The 16686-nt window shown below is 44.5% G+C and overlaps 1 protein-coding gene across 1 annotated transcript in view; it reads left to right on the top strand.

Annotated features, from left to right (window-relative positions):
• Positions 1 to 12279: 12279 nt before the first annotated feature.
• The window catches only part of CSMD2 (CUB and Sushi multiple domains 2), a 211829-nt gene continuing 207422 nt past the window's right edge, over positions 12280 to 16686 (top strand). Inside the window, exon 1 of the mRNA XM_085518154.1 lies at positions 12280 to 12378. The gene's annotated coding sequence lies outside the window, so the exon portion shown is untranslated. The remainder of the gene's footprint in view (positions 12379 to 16686) is intronic.

The following is a 16686-nucleotide window of genomic DNA, read 5'->3' on the forward strand; positions in this document are numbered from 1 at the left end:
TAAGCACGGCAACAAATAAGGAACTCGGTCTCTCCTCCTCCCCTCATTTGCCAGCCTTAATAAGAAATATTGATAAAGCAAAACGACGGATGACTGTACTTGAGAAATTCACTACACATTATTAGTATTAAGCACCATGGTTGGACTCTGCACCCTCAAAAGTCACTGCTGAGTTTGGACTGCGTTCTGTTCAGCCCCATAAAGAGAAGCAGACCCAAACCTGGCTGTTCCCATCGACCTCCTATGTCAGTCCATGCTCTGATCACACTGCACGCACAGATGGAGACGGGATTTGATTTTTTGTATTGAGATCAGCTGAAAGCAAATGCATTTTTATCTGCTGGGAGTAGAACGAAAGGGCTCCATAATTCACAATAACGCAATAAATTAAAAAGTGATCAGCAAAACAGCGTTTTCAGGTGGCTGAAAAATATTGTGCTGTCACCACTAATAACACAAGAATGATAATGCTGCTCTGTGGCTGAAGTGGGCCATCCTGAGCAACAGAATGGACGTGATGTCATTACGAAACTGAGATAACAGTACAAGTCTGATGGGAAGATCCTGGCTGGAGCCAGCTCAGTCTGGCAGCCCCAATGGAAAGCAACAGATAAACACAAGAAGTTCTTAATTGGTGTCATGCCTTTAACATTCAGTATGGAGCATCTCTTACACTGTGACCCAGCAGGCCTGGGAGGCAGATCATGGCTCAGCGTCCCCATCTCCAACTGTGATCTCAGCTGCACCACCCTCTTCTAGCTACTCTATTGTCCCTGTAGTTCAGTGGGTTAAGATCATTTTTCTTCTTATTCTTACTATTTCTGATTTGCATGTTAATAGTATCTCAATTAGGAACGCACACTGCTGATACACAATTCATTCCGAGGTTGTAAATGTGTTAATGTACTTAGACTCACAAAGAAGGATAACTCAACACATGACAATATACTTTTTAATTACTAATTTGGCATCATTGAGAAGCTTCATAGCGGTTGGTTAAATCAATTCACATTACTTGACTGGCTCACTGCTCCTCTTTTCCTTGTTATGAGTCTGTATTTCAGTCCCACAATTACCCAGATCTTGATGGTAAGACCTTCTTTCTTTTATGAGCCAAAACAAATTAAGGAAATCTTGGTCCAGCAACACCCCTCTATGCTTTTCTTTGCTATCACACACATTTCTTTGCAGAGATCCAGCTTTCACCTCCCTCTCAAGCAACAACAGCAGCAAGCAGGTTGAACAGGGAGCTTATTGCTGCCTTGTCCTGAAGTTCTCCCTCTTGCTCTCAGCTTTGCCCCTTTGTCTGCAAACAATCCAGAACGTGGTGCTGAGATAACAGGACCCTCATATCCAGAGCCAGCAACAAGCTCTTAACTACAAACCCTATAAGTAAAGGTGAAGGAGCTCTGCCTGTATAAGGACAGAATAAGCTGATCTTCTAGTCCTGCCACTTATTAGGTTTTCTTAATCGTGCCAGCTTGTTATTGCATGATTTTGGTGATTATGCTTTGTCTCAGTACAGTGACACCCACCAGCATCTGACAGGCATGAGGTTTTCTCTGCTCCCTCGCTGTGCTGAGAGTGGCTGCGACAACAACCTGAAGGTAATTATCCAGCAAGGTCACTGCACCACAGAGCACAGGAGAAGGGCGCCTGTTTCTCAGTCTGCTATTGCTGGAAGGCCACAAGGTTAAACAATTGCACAATTCTGTGTTGCTTTCCCCTTTTTTCCCTTGCAGACTTTCATGCGTTTGTGATTTCTGTTTCCTGCCTACAAGCTGATTATTAGTATAATGTTTATTACATCTCGAGGAGGTAATAAATTGGCAGCAGAATACAAGATGCATCAGCATGGCCACAGCTCACTGTTATGTGACAGCTATAAAGAAGAGAGAAAGGGTAAAAAAAACCACACAAAAAAAGCAACAAAAAAACCTCCTGGAAATTTATGTGGAAGAACCACTAAGCAAAGCAAGCAGGCTTCGTGTGAGATCCTATCGCCATTCATCCCTAACCACTACAGCACAAGGACGCTCCACTGCTGGAAAGCATTTAAGTACCACATTAACTCTGCACACAGCTGCCACTTCCAAAGGCACTGGGATGAGTCTGTGGGACACAAGGTCCCGTTTTATTTGCCAGTGAAGATTTGTGGCCCCTTTGAAAGGCTCTAAATACAGCTATACAACCCCAGGTTTCACCAGCAACACACATGAGGTTGCCTCAAACAGAACTTGAGGGCAACAGCAGCACACAGTGCAGAACAGCTCCTCCAAAGCTGCTGGGTTTTGAGCAACAAAAAGGGTCCAAGTGTTGGAATACCACCAAACCCAGCCAGTCACCAGCTCTGCAAGGACTCCACGCTATTGTACCAGATTTAAGGAAGACTTTTAAATCATTATTTATCACTATGGTAACATGAGGCAGTCATAAACAGGGTTATGTGAAATCACACGCACAGGTGATGGAGAGAGACCTTTATCCCAGAGCTCCTCAGAGCTTTCCTGGGAATGAAGAATAGGAGAAGAGAACAGAACATAGAAGAAAATCCAGCCCAGTGCCTCCTGACTAATTGGCATCTCAGTCATTAACATTGCAGGTGAATCTAGAAGTCCAAATCATCTTTGAGGAAACCCCTGGGCACGGTGCTGTACAAAACAGGGGTAAGGGAAAGGCTCTGCTGTTTATTTGTGATGTGGGCTGGCAGAACCAAAGCGAGGTGTGTGAGCACACAGATACGAGTGGTCCCACAGTAACCATCCACACTTAACATCCCATCTTGAAACAGATGGGAAGTTTCTCACTGCTGAGCTGACAGAAGGAAGTTCCCCCAAACCACGCAGGTTTCCAGCTGACCCCAGCAGCTGTAGGTAGGGTGCTCCAAAAGGGATCTACTAGTGGTATTTCAGGGCCCTTGTATTGCAGCAGCACTTCCCCCTCACAGGGTGGGAGGGAATAAGATTCCTATTATATCACTAGGAGAAAATGATTAGATAATTACTCAGCAGGTAAAGCAGAACATATAGGAAAGGGCTGTTCTCATCATCATTCCTTGAAGCATCTTGTCTATATTATTAGGAAATGATGTATTTGTGCCAAGCTAATTCATATGGATTGTAATTTCGGGACATAAATTACCCCCTGTCATGCGTGCTCAGTGCAGAGGAACAGCAGCAGAGACGCTAAATGTTTAAACAAATTTCGTTAACAAGCTTTTCTCTCAGCCTCCTGCCCACTTCCCCCCCCTCCCTTATCTGATGGGGAAGAGGGAAGCCTGCAGAGCTACTCCTATCAATGCTTTACCTCTGGAAAAGCCCTTTCCCTTCCAGCCTTGAGCCTAACAGCCTCACTCCTGCAGTTCCACCAGTCCTACCGAGCAACACTTGATCCCACCACAAAGGCAGGCTCTGACAGAGGAAGCTTTAGCACTCCCATAATTATCACTGTCATTTATAACTACTTTTACCTTTAGCTGGATAGTACACAAAGAGTTAAGTGCAGATGCACATGCATACATTTAATACAGAAAGGGATGTCCTAAGAACGGTCTAGGTTACCTCTTGTAACTTATTCATAGGTTCTGTCACAGAAAGAATAGTTTAATGGTGCAAGAAATGTGTATATAAAAAGTAGTTTACATTCTCCTTTCCCCATGATAGAGACACGCACCATCAAGTAGGTAAATTAATTTAATGCATGTGGAGGAGGAGGACAAGAACGAAGGAGAATTCCCCTTGAGAAACTCAGCATCCAAGCAGGAGCCCTCTTTTCTAAGGGCTTTTCTCTTTACAGCTCCTGAAAGTTTTCCAGTGTACAAAACATCCACACGACACTGTTCAGAAGGCTCTGAGAAGCTCTTCCTTGCCTTCACAAGTCTGAATGGTCCAGCAGCTTCCCTTCCTGTTCCACCCCAACATCATTAAACCAAGACTTCAACCTAGAAAGAAGAGAGCCATTACTGAGAAATTCAGAGGCACTGAAGAGAACAGCTCTGTTGGCAGCTCTTTTAAGTAGCCTTCTCGCCCATCCCTGATACCTTAGGAACAAGATATAACTCCTCAGAAGAACAGAAAGGGAGAAAAGCAGCATCTTTTAAACCCCAAGTTGAAAGCACATTGCCTTTATTCTTGGATCTACTCTCTCCCAATTTAGACTCCAAGACTTAGAGTCAGGAGTGTAAGAGGGGATGACAATCCATAGCTTTGCATAACAAAAACACCGTTTACTTAAGCAGTGGGAGAGCAATCCCTTCAGGAACCCAGATAATCCAAAAAGTAGTGTTAATAAGTTATTGACTTTCCTACAGTTCTTCCAGAGCCGGTTGATGGCTTTCGGTAATCACTTCGCCCCCATATTCACGGGGTCCAGCTGTGTCTCTTTGAAGAGCTCATTTATGGCAGCTGGCAATAATGCAATATTTTAGCAACGTCAGCTTTTGTGCAAGATATAAAAACCCTCCAATTTATTGCCCCTTGCTCCCAGCGCACACAAAGGGAAAGAAACCCATAAAAGTGTCTCTCATTCACATTCAGGGGAAAATGAATCCTCTTTCCTGCCCTCCCCACGTTTCTATTGAGTTCCCTGCCAAGCACAAAGGAACCCCATGCCCTTTCTGCTCTGCTAGAACCATTTAGTGCCGTTAATGCTGCCAGGAAGCAAAGATGGAGTAGATGTAGCAGACAGGACCAAGCCTAAGAGCAGTGAAATGTTCTTTCTGCTCCTGTTTCTGACACCAACCTGCTCTTTGTCCCGGTCAAGTCAAATAACTGAATTTGTAATTCCGAGTGCAGCTGGTCAGATCAACTACATGACACAGCTGCAGCTGAGCTGACACAGAACCAAGCTCTACAGCAGCTATCTTGAGCACAGCCAGCAGCTCAGGGTTTGGAAGGACTGTTGCAAGGCTTACCGGGGTAATATTCAGGGCAATTAGCCAAGCTGCACTTTATGATAGCAGAACAACTGTTAGCAGATGAGATTCAAGCAGCAACCACCTCTAATTGCACTGCAGATTGCAAGTTCTTTGGGACCTGAAGTCTCTCTTCTGATGCTGTGCTTCCCCGGCACCTGGCACGGCAACATGTTGATGCAGGGAGGGCTTCCAGGAAAGGATCTGGTTCTAATTAAAAAGATGAGCGAGCCAGACCTTCTGCTCTGCAGATTGCTGGGTCCCACTACTACTGCACAGCCAGTTCTCACCAGCATTCCTTACTGTGCCAATGATGCCAGACAGACCCACTAAGGGTACCCCCCCCAAACCCACGCACCCACTGCAATAGTGGGAATGAGTTTTTCTAGCATGACTAGAAGAGAACAGACTGAGCACTCCTTGGGCTAGTTACACTTGGAAAGCACCCACGCGACTTGAGAAAGCCAGCAAAGGCTTTTAAAGCACTGAAGTTCAGAGAGCACATATCCCCAAAGGGCAGCATAACATCTGCCCTGCAAGCACTTGGATGCATCCATCACGCCTTACTGCCTCTGATGCTGCTCATTTAGAAAAACAGACTTGTACATCAGTGCTTCTGAGAAGTCTTGCCTAAATAATCACAACTGGCCCCATCTGCCAATAAAAGCTCTAATTTTTCCTGGAGTAGAAGAAAAAAAAAAACAACTCCTACTGCTATCACACCAAGAGAAAGGGGGGAGGGAGGGGGGCTTGAGGGTGAGTATGGACTTTCTGAAGCTGGGGAGAAGAAATAAGCTTTGAGTGCAAAACTAACACTGCTGGGAATCTGGAGGGATCAGATCCTGCCGAAGGTTTGCATTTCACAGCTGATCTTTCAAAGGTTAGGGCAGCACATTTGCTAGGAGGTAGAATGATAACCTTGTCCTTCAGACTAGAATAACAGAGCCGAATAGATTCTCATTCAAACAAGAGAAGAATTCATAGGATAAAGGGTAAATGGGTGTGGATGCGTGCACTGGAAGAGAAGCAGAAGACAAAAATCCACAGAACAACACTGCGAGGATCACAGAAGATATTCTGTGCTGCAGAGAATGTACTCAGGAGCTCAGCACTGTTTAACCTACAGCGCTGAAGGGATACAAAAAGCTAAAGTGAGGAAGTTCTAACAGGTAATGATACACCCTAAGTGCACCGCAGGCTGGGGGAAGTAGGTTTGATGTACGGCGTATGCAAGACAAGCTGGAGGAGGAAGAGCTCATCTACCTAAGGCCTCAAATCACTCCATCCTAGGGAGAACAGCAGGGGAGAAATCAATAACCTGAGCAAGCAACTGTAATAACAACTGACATTTATACAGCATCAGATACCTAGGTGTCCCCAAACACTTGACAGATATTACAAACAGAACTGATTTACAAGCAGGGGATCTTGGCTCCTTACAGAACATCAATTCCCACGCCAAAGAGAAGCACTCTAGTGGATTTTGTGGCAGCCTTTTCCCACAGCTCCATGTCAGGGGTGCACACTCAGACAGTCTGACCTGCACTAATTAACACAGAAGTCACCTCCATTCTGGACATAGCCACTCACATATGGAGGAGGCATCCCAGTACAGAGAGGGCAGACCTATGAGCACACACAGCTTGCTTCATATCTCACCTGCTCATGGGATATTCATCTACTATAAAACCAGAAGGTTGTTGCAGGGGTTTGCAGAAGGGAAAGCCCTGTGCCAGGAGCTGGACTTCTCTCTGTAGAAGATGCTCAATGTATGGCCCCAGTTCTGCAAGGCACTGCACCATTCCCTCCTCCCCCCTTCCCTAAAAGCACTGCTTTTAGATTGGGACTTTCATTTAACACCAAGCACTGAAACATCATGCTTCCATCTCTCCTCCACATCATTCAGCTGCTCCAACAGTTTGGTTCTAATAACAATATAAACATATGAAGTTTCATTTTAATTATTATTAATTAAAAAAAACCCTTGAATTTTTTATGTAGCCTTCATCTTATGTTTCCTCTCCTCAGGGCATCCTACCCACACTGCACAAACCTAGGAGAAAGCAAATGAAACTGGAGCACCGAGCTATCCATGCAGTGGGTATCAGCACAGTCACCCCCTGTACGTGCAAGCAGCACAACTGCCTCCTGCAACACAGAGCCCAAAGAAAAACAGCCACATCTGCAACTTCCCACAGCCTTTCCCTGCCCTGAGCAAATGCTTTGTGATGGCCCAAGTTAATCTTCCTTCCTGGGCCTTAAGACATCTCTGCAATAGCGGTGTAAGTGAGCACAACACCAACACCAGCTGCAGAATCAGCCCGTTCAGCAGTCAGCTGTCAACTTGTTTCTTCCTGTGGTAGCAACCGCTCCTTCTATAGACTGCTGATTTTCAGATTAAATACAAAAAAAAAAGAAAGGTGGGATATTTTTTGTGCAGAGAATGAAAGAAAAGCAAAGCCTAGGAGACATCCAGACTTTTTAAAGGGCTTCCTGAATTCCCACTGCACATTTCTCACCCAGAACGTCAATGCTGATGATCATCTCTGCCACTCTGGGATGTGTGACAACTCCTCTGCTATTTCGATAAGCCCCGGGAGAAGAGCGGAGGATGGATTTGCATGTAACTGCTGCAAAGTTGTTTCAGCTCAACACAGCTTGCAAACAGCAAGAAGGAAGCTCAATGGGAGGTGGTTGGGACTGCTGTGATAGGAAGCATCCCTCCTTTCAGGCACCAGATAGGTTTGCAGGCCTTGGGTAGTTCCATATAAAGAAAATTGTTCTAAAATCGTCAGTAATATTTCTTTCAGAATCAGTTTTAATCCATTAAAGTCATCACTTCGAGCTCCCAACTGCATCTAAGCATTCACAGGAACTCCCAAGACATTTGGAACAAACTCCATTTCCAGAACTTTCCAATTACTCTTCCTTCGATGAGCTCCTTTTTAGGCATCTCTACTAAACAGAGATGCACAGGCTGAGGCATTCAACCTGAGTTTCTCTCATCGTCAGCATTAGATTGCAAGGTGAGACCAAGGGACACCTGTTGGCACTCTCACTCTGCCATGCCCCCATCCCACTTGTTTATGTTTATTATGTCAGACCCTTTGTACAACCATCAGTTGTAGCAATACAGAGGCATCACTACAGGCCATGAGCTCCAGCAGTCCTTCTTCCAAAGCACGTTGCTATTCTGGCACACAGTAAGAAACCCTTTGCAGGCAGAAGCATTCTAAGGATGCCCCATTCTGAATATGCCCAAGTCCTAAATTTAGATTAAATTCAGGACTCTCCCATTAACTTCAGTCCCATCTGCTTCTCTTATTATTTTTACAACTGAGGTAGCTCCTCTGCAGTTCCTCGTCACTTACACTCAGTGAAAGGTTCACATTCAAGGCATTAGTTTTATTACCCCCATAAACACATATTACTCTGTTACTCAGTTAAAAATGTCAAGTATTAAACCTAAAAGCCAAATTAAAATGTGCACATGAGGCAATATTTCTGACACCTGTTACCCACTCTCCTATACTTCATCTGTTTCTTTGCCTCAATAAAAGCCTGCACGCAGGGTTACCATGCAGAGCACGTATCACAAGTCAAGCTTTCAGCCCCTTTACCCCCAAATGTTTGTTGTGTGGAGAACAGTTTGGTGTTAATCCACAAGGATAAAGCAGATCCCACAGCCTGATCCTTCAGCATACACAGTACTGGCCCAGATAACACAGGGGTCTGGCCATTCCCACATCTTATGGGTCAATGCCTTATCCTGACCCACAGCATCTAACCACAGTCCATATACTCAAGGCATAGGAAGGTCTGAACACGTGCATTAACCTGCTGGCATCTCCTCCATGCAGCCTTCCAATATCTTATTCAAAACTGATTGACCCCATGCAATTACCATTTCTTGTCCTGAGATGAGCCTTGCAACAGAAAAACAATCTAAATGCAGCCCTGCTGTACTTAATTATGTAGCAAAATAGAAGCACAAAGCAAATAATTCAAAACTATATTCTGATGCTATTATCATTCAATATTGAGGCACAGACCCCAGGTGAGCTCAGGGTCCAAGTGTAACAGGTGTTGCACATATTTTATTTCAATTAAGTACCATAATAGGGAGACGAGCCCAAGGCTACAGGCAGCCAAATTAGGAGACAGCACAGGAAATACAAATAAAATATATCAGATTCATTCTAATAATGTTCACTGAAGCATGGCTGGTAGGTCCTGTGAGCAGCCTTCTTTATCACTGTGGAAGGAGAGAACGTGCATTCATGTGCATTTACCCTGAGATCAACTCCAGCTTGCTCCCTTGCTCTAGCATCTTGTATTAACTCTCAACACACCTGTGCATGCAGAGCTGACTTGCACATACATCCATCACTCATGTAAGCTTTGGTTTGCTCAGTAGCAACAGCAACACCTCTGCCTACAACTGCCTACAGCCTCCAAAGCTGTGTGCCTGTAGGTCCTCAGAATAAGATCTGTTTAACTCTTTGCATTCCCTAAACCAACACACATGTCCCTATCCACATGACAGCCCCTACTCAGGAGCACGGTCACAAACCTCATGTAGCAGTCGGACAGATCAATGCAATGGGAAAGGCATTACTACAAAGGTGTGATGATAAAAGATCCAGCACAACAGAAATCTGCTATAGAGAAAGAAGATTGCTCACCAGTATTGGAAGATTCCAGATGAAAGCTTCACCAAGGAGAAATGTCTAGAAGGAGATACTTCCCCAAGTGCAGTCAGCCCTCAAATGAGGTCTAAGAGAGGCACAGCCAGACTCCACCAGCTGCACAGCCTTCACCTGTGCTCCCAAGGCTGACTGGGTCCTTTCCCCATGTGCTCAATCAGTGGTTCAGGCCACGACTTAACAGCTCCCATGCACCTTTTCTGCTTGTTTCTTTCTCTAGTCTGTGAGTGTAACGCATCCCAGACCTATTTTTGCATCTTCGCACAAAGGTAATTAATCTAATTAAGGAGTGGCTGTACTTATAGTCAAGTAGTGCATATAGTTCATACACTACTGACCTTCAGTTGATGCTCAGATCAACCTTCAAGATCTGGACCAGCTGGAGCACATTTCTTATATACCAGGAATAGGACCCAAACCAGACCTTTGGACACAGCTCTATTCTTTGCACGTGGGGGAAAAAAAAGGCCCACAGAGCACACATTCAAATGCCATCTTGTAATAGAATCCTGGTCTGCATCAGTTTTCTTCATGATACATCGCCTTCAGCACTTACCAGCACTGAAAGATAAAAACACTGAAAGTTATTCTACAATACACTTTGCTTTGGGATTGAGCTGTGCAGGATGGGAAGCAGCATCTTGAATCAAAGCCTTTTTTGAGAGCCCAGAACATGGGCCCCTTGAGCTCAGGTTCACCTTTTCTTGTTGCACTGCTGCCTTCTGGCTGCCTCCATAATAAATCCCATGCTGATCTCCAATACATAACGAAAGGGCTCATAACTTTTCTTAAGTTTAGAACCTAAAGACTGATACAAGCAGCAAATTAAAAGCAAATTCTGCCCTTTCCTTTTTGTCACTGCTATCTACCCAGCTATCCCCCCCCCCCCCTTCTTTGTGTGGCTTACTTCTCAGCCCAGGAATACCCAAAGCCACTCAGGGCACCAGCACAGAACAGCTGTTTGCTTATTTTACAGCCCTAGTGTGGATTGGCACCTCTTACAAACACTATCAAAGAGAACAATTTGTTACTCACCTGTAAGGTTCCCAAGGTAGCTTTGCTGGTTGAAACATTTCCCTTTACCTTCCACAGAGCAGAAAACAAAATGAACTAACTCCTGCAGACACCTTGCCATTTGTTGTCACCTCCTCTAGCAGTACACAAGGTACCCAGGGGATCGAACACTTATGTGTAGTAAGAAATACTTCCTACCTTTGTAACCTAGACTCAGACACATGCCACCACATGCAGTATAAATGGGACTGTTGGCCTTTCTTGCATTGGCATCTCCATTGGGATGGCCACCAGTACTAACCAGAAGTCCAAATGAACACACAGGTCTTTGATGATTGTAAGGAATGCCAGTCATTCCAGGCTCCACTTGAATTCCCTCCCACATAAGCCTTTTGTTAGCTTGCTGTTTACCATTTGAAGTTATTGGCATCGTAACTATTGAATCATGAAGCCAAAATTAAAAGAAAGAATTCCTGCTCTGCTCGCAGCTCCCTCCTTTCTTGTACACCTCTCTCCTGCTTTGGCTGTGTACCTCATTCAGCTTATGTGACACATGTAAGTCTAAGAGGGATGAAAGCTATGGCAACAGGAGTTTTAGCACTCTGCTTCAAGCCTTAGATTCACAAGCATACCACGCAGCATCACATTTCCTATTCACAAGGCTGTTCATGCTTCTCATTCATGTTAAACACAGGAGAGAAGACACACAACTGCTGTAAAAGGAAATAGAAACGGAGGGCAGCAGACCCCACACGAGGTCTTAGCATTTGCCTTATAATGCTGAATAACAAGGCTCACATCTGAAAGTGGAGTTATCAGTCTGGAGGCACAATGAAGATACGTGATGGCTGATAACAGTGCCTGGGAATTAGCAGGGCCTTGCTGATATTGCAGTTTGGTTCCAGCTCGCTGCTTCCAGGCTGATAACTCGATGTCATACACCTGGCTGACACTCACTGAACTCCACTTCGGTCCAGCTGCTCTCACGAGCAGTTTCTACTGCTCTGAACCAACATGTGGGTCACACAACCATTAGCTGAGAACAAGACCCTGCCAACCCCATAATGGGGGGTCTCAGTGAGAAGCATTTAATGGTGGGCAGTTGTTGGGCTGAGGTTAAAGCAGGATTCTTCCAACTTAGAAATGGATTTAAGAGATGATAATTAAGGAGGATATTGTTAAGTCTAATCAGATGATACCTATTTTTTCAGTTGGTAAAAAAAAAAGTGAGTTGAGGACCTTTGAGATGGTCAGGGAATGGTGGGAAGGGGCCATTCCCCACAGCTGCCCCATTCAGCCACAGCTCTGCTGAATCCCTCAGCTGGGTCAGGGTGGGTTCTGTAGGAGTTCCACATGATTTTGATTAAAGAGAGACTGAAATTAAAAGGAAGGGGAAACACAAGCTGTGAGTTGGAGTCTGAGTGCTGTTTGTGGTGAGGTTAGGAGTGCTTCTGAGATGTTCTGAGTCCTGTTTTTCAGGCTTCAGAGTCAAATCTTTCTGCCTTAAGCACGTGTATGCTATAGGGAGTAGTGTAGTGAGTGACCCTAAGGAGTGTTGCTGACTACTGCCTATGTATATATATATATATATATATATATATATATATATATATATATATATATATATATATGTGTGTGTGTGTGTTTAGTGTTGCTGATGAACTGATGACTTAATTTACCAAGCTCTCTTCAACCCAGAAGACATGAACTGTATACAGACATGGGAGTCAACTGAGAGCATATGAGGTAATGTAATTGTTTATTTAATTCTTTGTTGGGCGTACGTGGGGTCTCTTGCTGCATTTCTCTTTATGCAAAGAGCAGCTTTGAGTCTGCGTAGCATTTACTTTAGTTTGAGTGAAATGAGAATAAATATAGCAACAGAAGTAAAATCTTTATTAGAGAGCAGGTGTGCTGATCTCCTCTTTAATATGCTGCATTAATTTGGCCTGCAGCAATTGCAGCTGCCTCTACTGAAGTGAGGAACCTTGAAAATACAGGGATGTGTGAGCAAGAAGGTAACCTCTCTAGAGGTGCTTCCCACTGGTGTTTTGTGGTGTGTGTTGGGGTTTAGATATAGCCCTTCTTTTGGATGGGCTGCTAAATGGCTGAACTTGGGCTACTTTGGAGCAATTCCTGAAGAAACAAAACTTCTTATGTCCCCAAGGGAGGAGCTGGTAAGGTGTGCACAGCTCAGTGTCTCCTCTGAGCATCCTAGGATGTTTTCTAGTGCTGTAGTTCCTATTTTTGCCATTTAGAAGATGTAAATCAGTGGGATATGGCATGAGAGCTTAATGCAGTTGAGTAGAGTAAGACCAGCTGTTCCTTCAGGGAGAAGAGAAAGGTAGAAGAGTCTTTCCCCTTCTGATCATAACTGAAGTTACCAAGCTGACAAACAGGTCATTTTAACTCAGATGTGGACAAATATGCAGAGGGGCTTTTAGCCCTTCTGCTAATAAGAAATAATTAGAGTCATAACGGGCTGCAGAATGGAGTTATTTTGAAAGCTCAAAGATCAGGTAGGTGTGAATGCTGTTCCTTGGAGCAGAGTGGATGGCTGCTATTGGAAAGGGGGTAAAGCTTGTTTGCAAAGGTGATAGGAGCAGAGAGAAGTTCAGCCATCACAGGCTTGTCATAAGTTGCCCTTGATTGCTTACAGGCATAATTCTAATTTAAATGTAATAAAAACCTACAAGGGGAAATTAAGCTGTGGAAAGCAGTTTAAAAGCTTGTCTGAAGACATCTGCAAAATGGTTTTATTCTGAGCAAGTATAAGAAAACTGTTTAGTTTTTATTATTGTCAAACAATGATAGTGCTTTCATTTATACAATGCTTTTTACAACCAAACCCTTCTCATAGATTATTTCCAAAACACCATGAAGGCTGATTTATTTCTAAACCCTGAGCTCATAACCCTTTTCTTCCCAGTAATGCAGCATCTCTTCATTGCAGCAAAGAGCTGAGCACAAAGTTATGTGATAAGCAGAGGGGCTGCTCAGTTGGGTTAAAAGGAGAAGCAAGAACTCCAATTCTTCTGCACGTTGCTTTGCATCCCTTTGTGATCATCCTAATGATTTGGGTTTCTGTCTTCCATGCCGGGTGGGCTTGGCTTTCAGTTCAGTATTAGGAGTGCAGATGGGCATGAGGTTCTTGGTATGGGAAGGAAAGGAAGAAGCATGGGATGCCTGTGGGAGACGAGTAGCAAAGTTCATTTTGGACTGAGAGGCTGTATGTAGCATGTAAGCTGCCAATTGTTCTTAGGTACCTGCTTTAATCCCTTGGTTACCCAATTTGTCTCTGGTTCCCTGTGTCTGGACAACCAATGTCTGGTGTCAGGAGAGCAAGGCAGTATCAGAAGTGAAATCTAGGAGCCCCAGGAGTCCTGATTTCAAGCTTAATGCTTGAAAGGGAGGAATTAAATCTTTCTCTGGTTGAGGAACTTGGTGCCTACAGCCAATTAATAACTGCTATAAAATAGTGCTTTATTCAAAAAAATGCTGACTGAGAGTTTAATGCACCTTATGGATGGTGTGGGGAGGATGGGTGGCTGTTACAGCTTAATTAATAAGTTTTGGAGATTGTAATCCTTGGACAAAGGGCTCCGTAAATGTAATATGTAACCACTACTACTAATGTGAGTGGTTTTGGTTCCCTGCAGACTTGAAGTGCTTTAGAAGAGAATTACTGTGCTGATTCCTGTTGGTAAAAGGAAGGGTTGGGAACCTGGCTCATGATGTGGCTGTGGTTGAGGTGGAGTTCTTGGAGACCCCTGCTTTGGGGGGTGTGTGAGATGTGGGCTTCTGAGCTTCTATTGCCTGCTGCTTGGGAGCTGGAGTGTGTTTGTCTTAATTACATTAACAGCAGGGATAGGAGTCCCTTGGTTAAACGCTGCTCTGTTGATGTGCATCGATTGATACAAACTATTTGCTTAATCTGTGAGAGGGTGTTTTACCCTCCCAGTGCAACAGGCAAGTACTGCGTGCATAGTAAAACTGGCGCTGATTGTTCTCATCATAGTCAGGTCATTTAACCGTGGCTTTGTCATCTGCTGCCCTGATGACAACAGTAGAATTTGGTTGTAGGAGCACTTGTGTGGCTGGTCCTGCAGGACAAGACCTTTCAGCACCTGGAAACAGTGAAGACATCATTGAGACTTAATAGACCTGGCTGTAGGGCTGCCTTTCTGTCTGCAATGACAAGGATGGGTCTGGCAGTGCTGGTGTAAACAGCACAGGGGATGCAGGGCTTCGCTCTAGGCAGCATTTCTGCAGTGCTATCTGTGCTGCTGCAAGGAGGGCTGCTTTTATCTTCTGTCTGCTGGGCAGCATTAAGTCCTGTCACCTCACCTTGTTTGTCCCAGCTGAGGCTGGCTGCAATGCTGTCTGTCTTTAAGGAAGCTGGCTCCAAGGTCGTGCTCTTAACAGAGTGTTTCCTTCCTGCTGAGTTGGAGAAGAGAGATCACAGACCTGCAGCTTTGTCCCTGCCTCCTGCTGCAAGCCACGTTGCAGTTATTTTGAAGGCTAGAGGGATGAAAGGATTTGGGGCTGTCTGTCTTCTCTTCAAGATCTGTTTTCTGAGGGACTGATTTGTGAGAAGGAGTGCGTCCTGGATCTGCTTGGAGAGCAAAGTGGGAAGTGACAGAGCTTCCTGGAGCTCCTTGCCTGGGCTAGGCAGGAGCATATGGGACTCACATGCATGGGTTGTCTGTCTGCTACTGGAGTAATTGCTTATCTGGCTAAAAGCCATTCCAATTCAGATGTTGAAAAGGAGCTGCTGGCGACACTTTCCAGGTTTCAGCCCTCCTCCCTCCCCACCTCCTTGCTGTCCTAATTAAATCTGATATTAAAGTGGAACACTGAAGACATTATCACAGAGCTTTAATCTGACGTGCATAAGCCCCTTTTTAATCGGTTAGGTCATTAGCAAGGCAAAATAAATAGAAATGAGTTTGTGGAGGTTAGAATGCTTGAGGGATCAATGCTTTGAGGATGGGGTATTCTTCTTTAGGAAGGCACATGTTCTGCAGGGTGGGCTTGGCAGCACGTTATGGACCTTTAATGGCATTGCAGATACAGTGCCAACAGTGGTAGCAGCACTTGTTTGTTTGCAGTGCCCATCCAAGAGCTGGGATTCCCTGCTCACCTTCCAACAGTGTGAGACTTTCTTAATGAATTTCACTTGGTTTTTACTCTGAATCCCGCTGCTCTTTGCATCTCCTGCCTGTAATTTGGAAGATTTAGTCTGTTCTGTTCAATGGAAGCAGTAACCAATTGATTACAGGAACTCAAGCTTTCCATCAAAGTAATATCACAGAGCTCGAGAAATGGGAGTCTCTCCTGCTTTCATCCTGTGTAGTCACCACATCAACTGACCTTTCCCCAAAGCCCTTCCAAATAGTACTGAGGCTTATCAGAAATAAGGAAGGGCAGCAGAATCTGATGTCAGAATTGTTCCATTTTTGTTTGTGCGGTGGGAATAAGCTGTGCTTTGTCAAGGCAGGGACGTTCAACAGGCTTCAGGATATTAGGTGACCTGACAGGAAAGTGTTTAACTATGTGTTAACTTTAAGCCTTTCTGACAGAAAGTTGCTTGTTTCAGGGACAAAACTACCTTTGTGTCAACTGACAGCATTGCTGAAGGCAGAGAGGGATTTTAGGGAGGCTGAGGAAGCAGACCCTGATGTGCCTCCCTGTAGGCTGGAACAAATGGTGTGTTTTGTGCAGCTCAGTATGGAGTGTGTGATAGCACTCTTACTGTCTGATAGGGGGCTTTAGTGTTGCTCCCTTTACTGAAAGAGAAACTCCACAGGAAGGTATTTTTTCCCTTCAGTTGAAAGAACTGAACAACTCAGAATCAAGAGAAAAGGTCCAAGCCATTTACTCTGTTGTGATGACTTGGCCATGGAATCTGCATGGCTTCTCAATTTTGGGTAATGGAAGTTCATTGTTGAATGTTTTTTAGAAGGCAAGTTGTGACTTGCTTGATGAATCTTCCCAGCCAGTGTTCAGTGTTTGGGTGATTGAGACATTGAAGTATATTTGAAGGTTATGACA

This window comes from Coturnix japonica, chromosome 17, assembly GCF_054131305.1.
Source record: "Coturnix japonica strain WE chromosome 17, WE-NBRP24, whole genome shotgun sequence".
NCBI classification, from domain to species: Eukaryota; Metazoa; Chordata; class Aves; order Galliformes; family Phasianidae; genus Coturnix; species Coturnix japonica.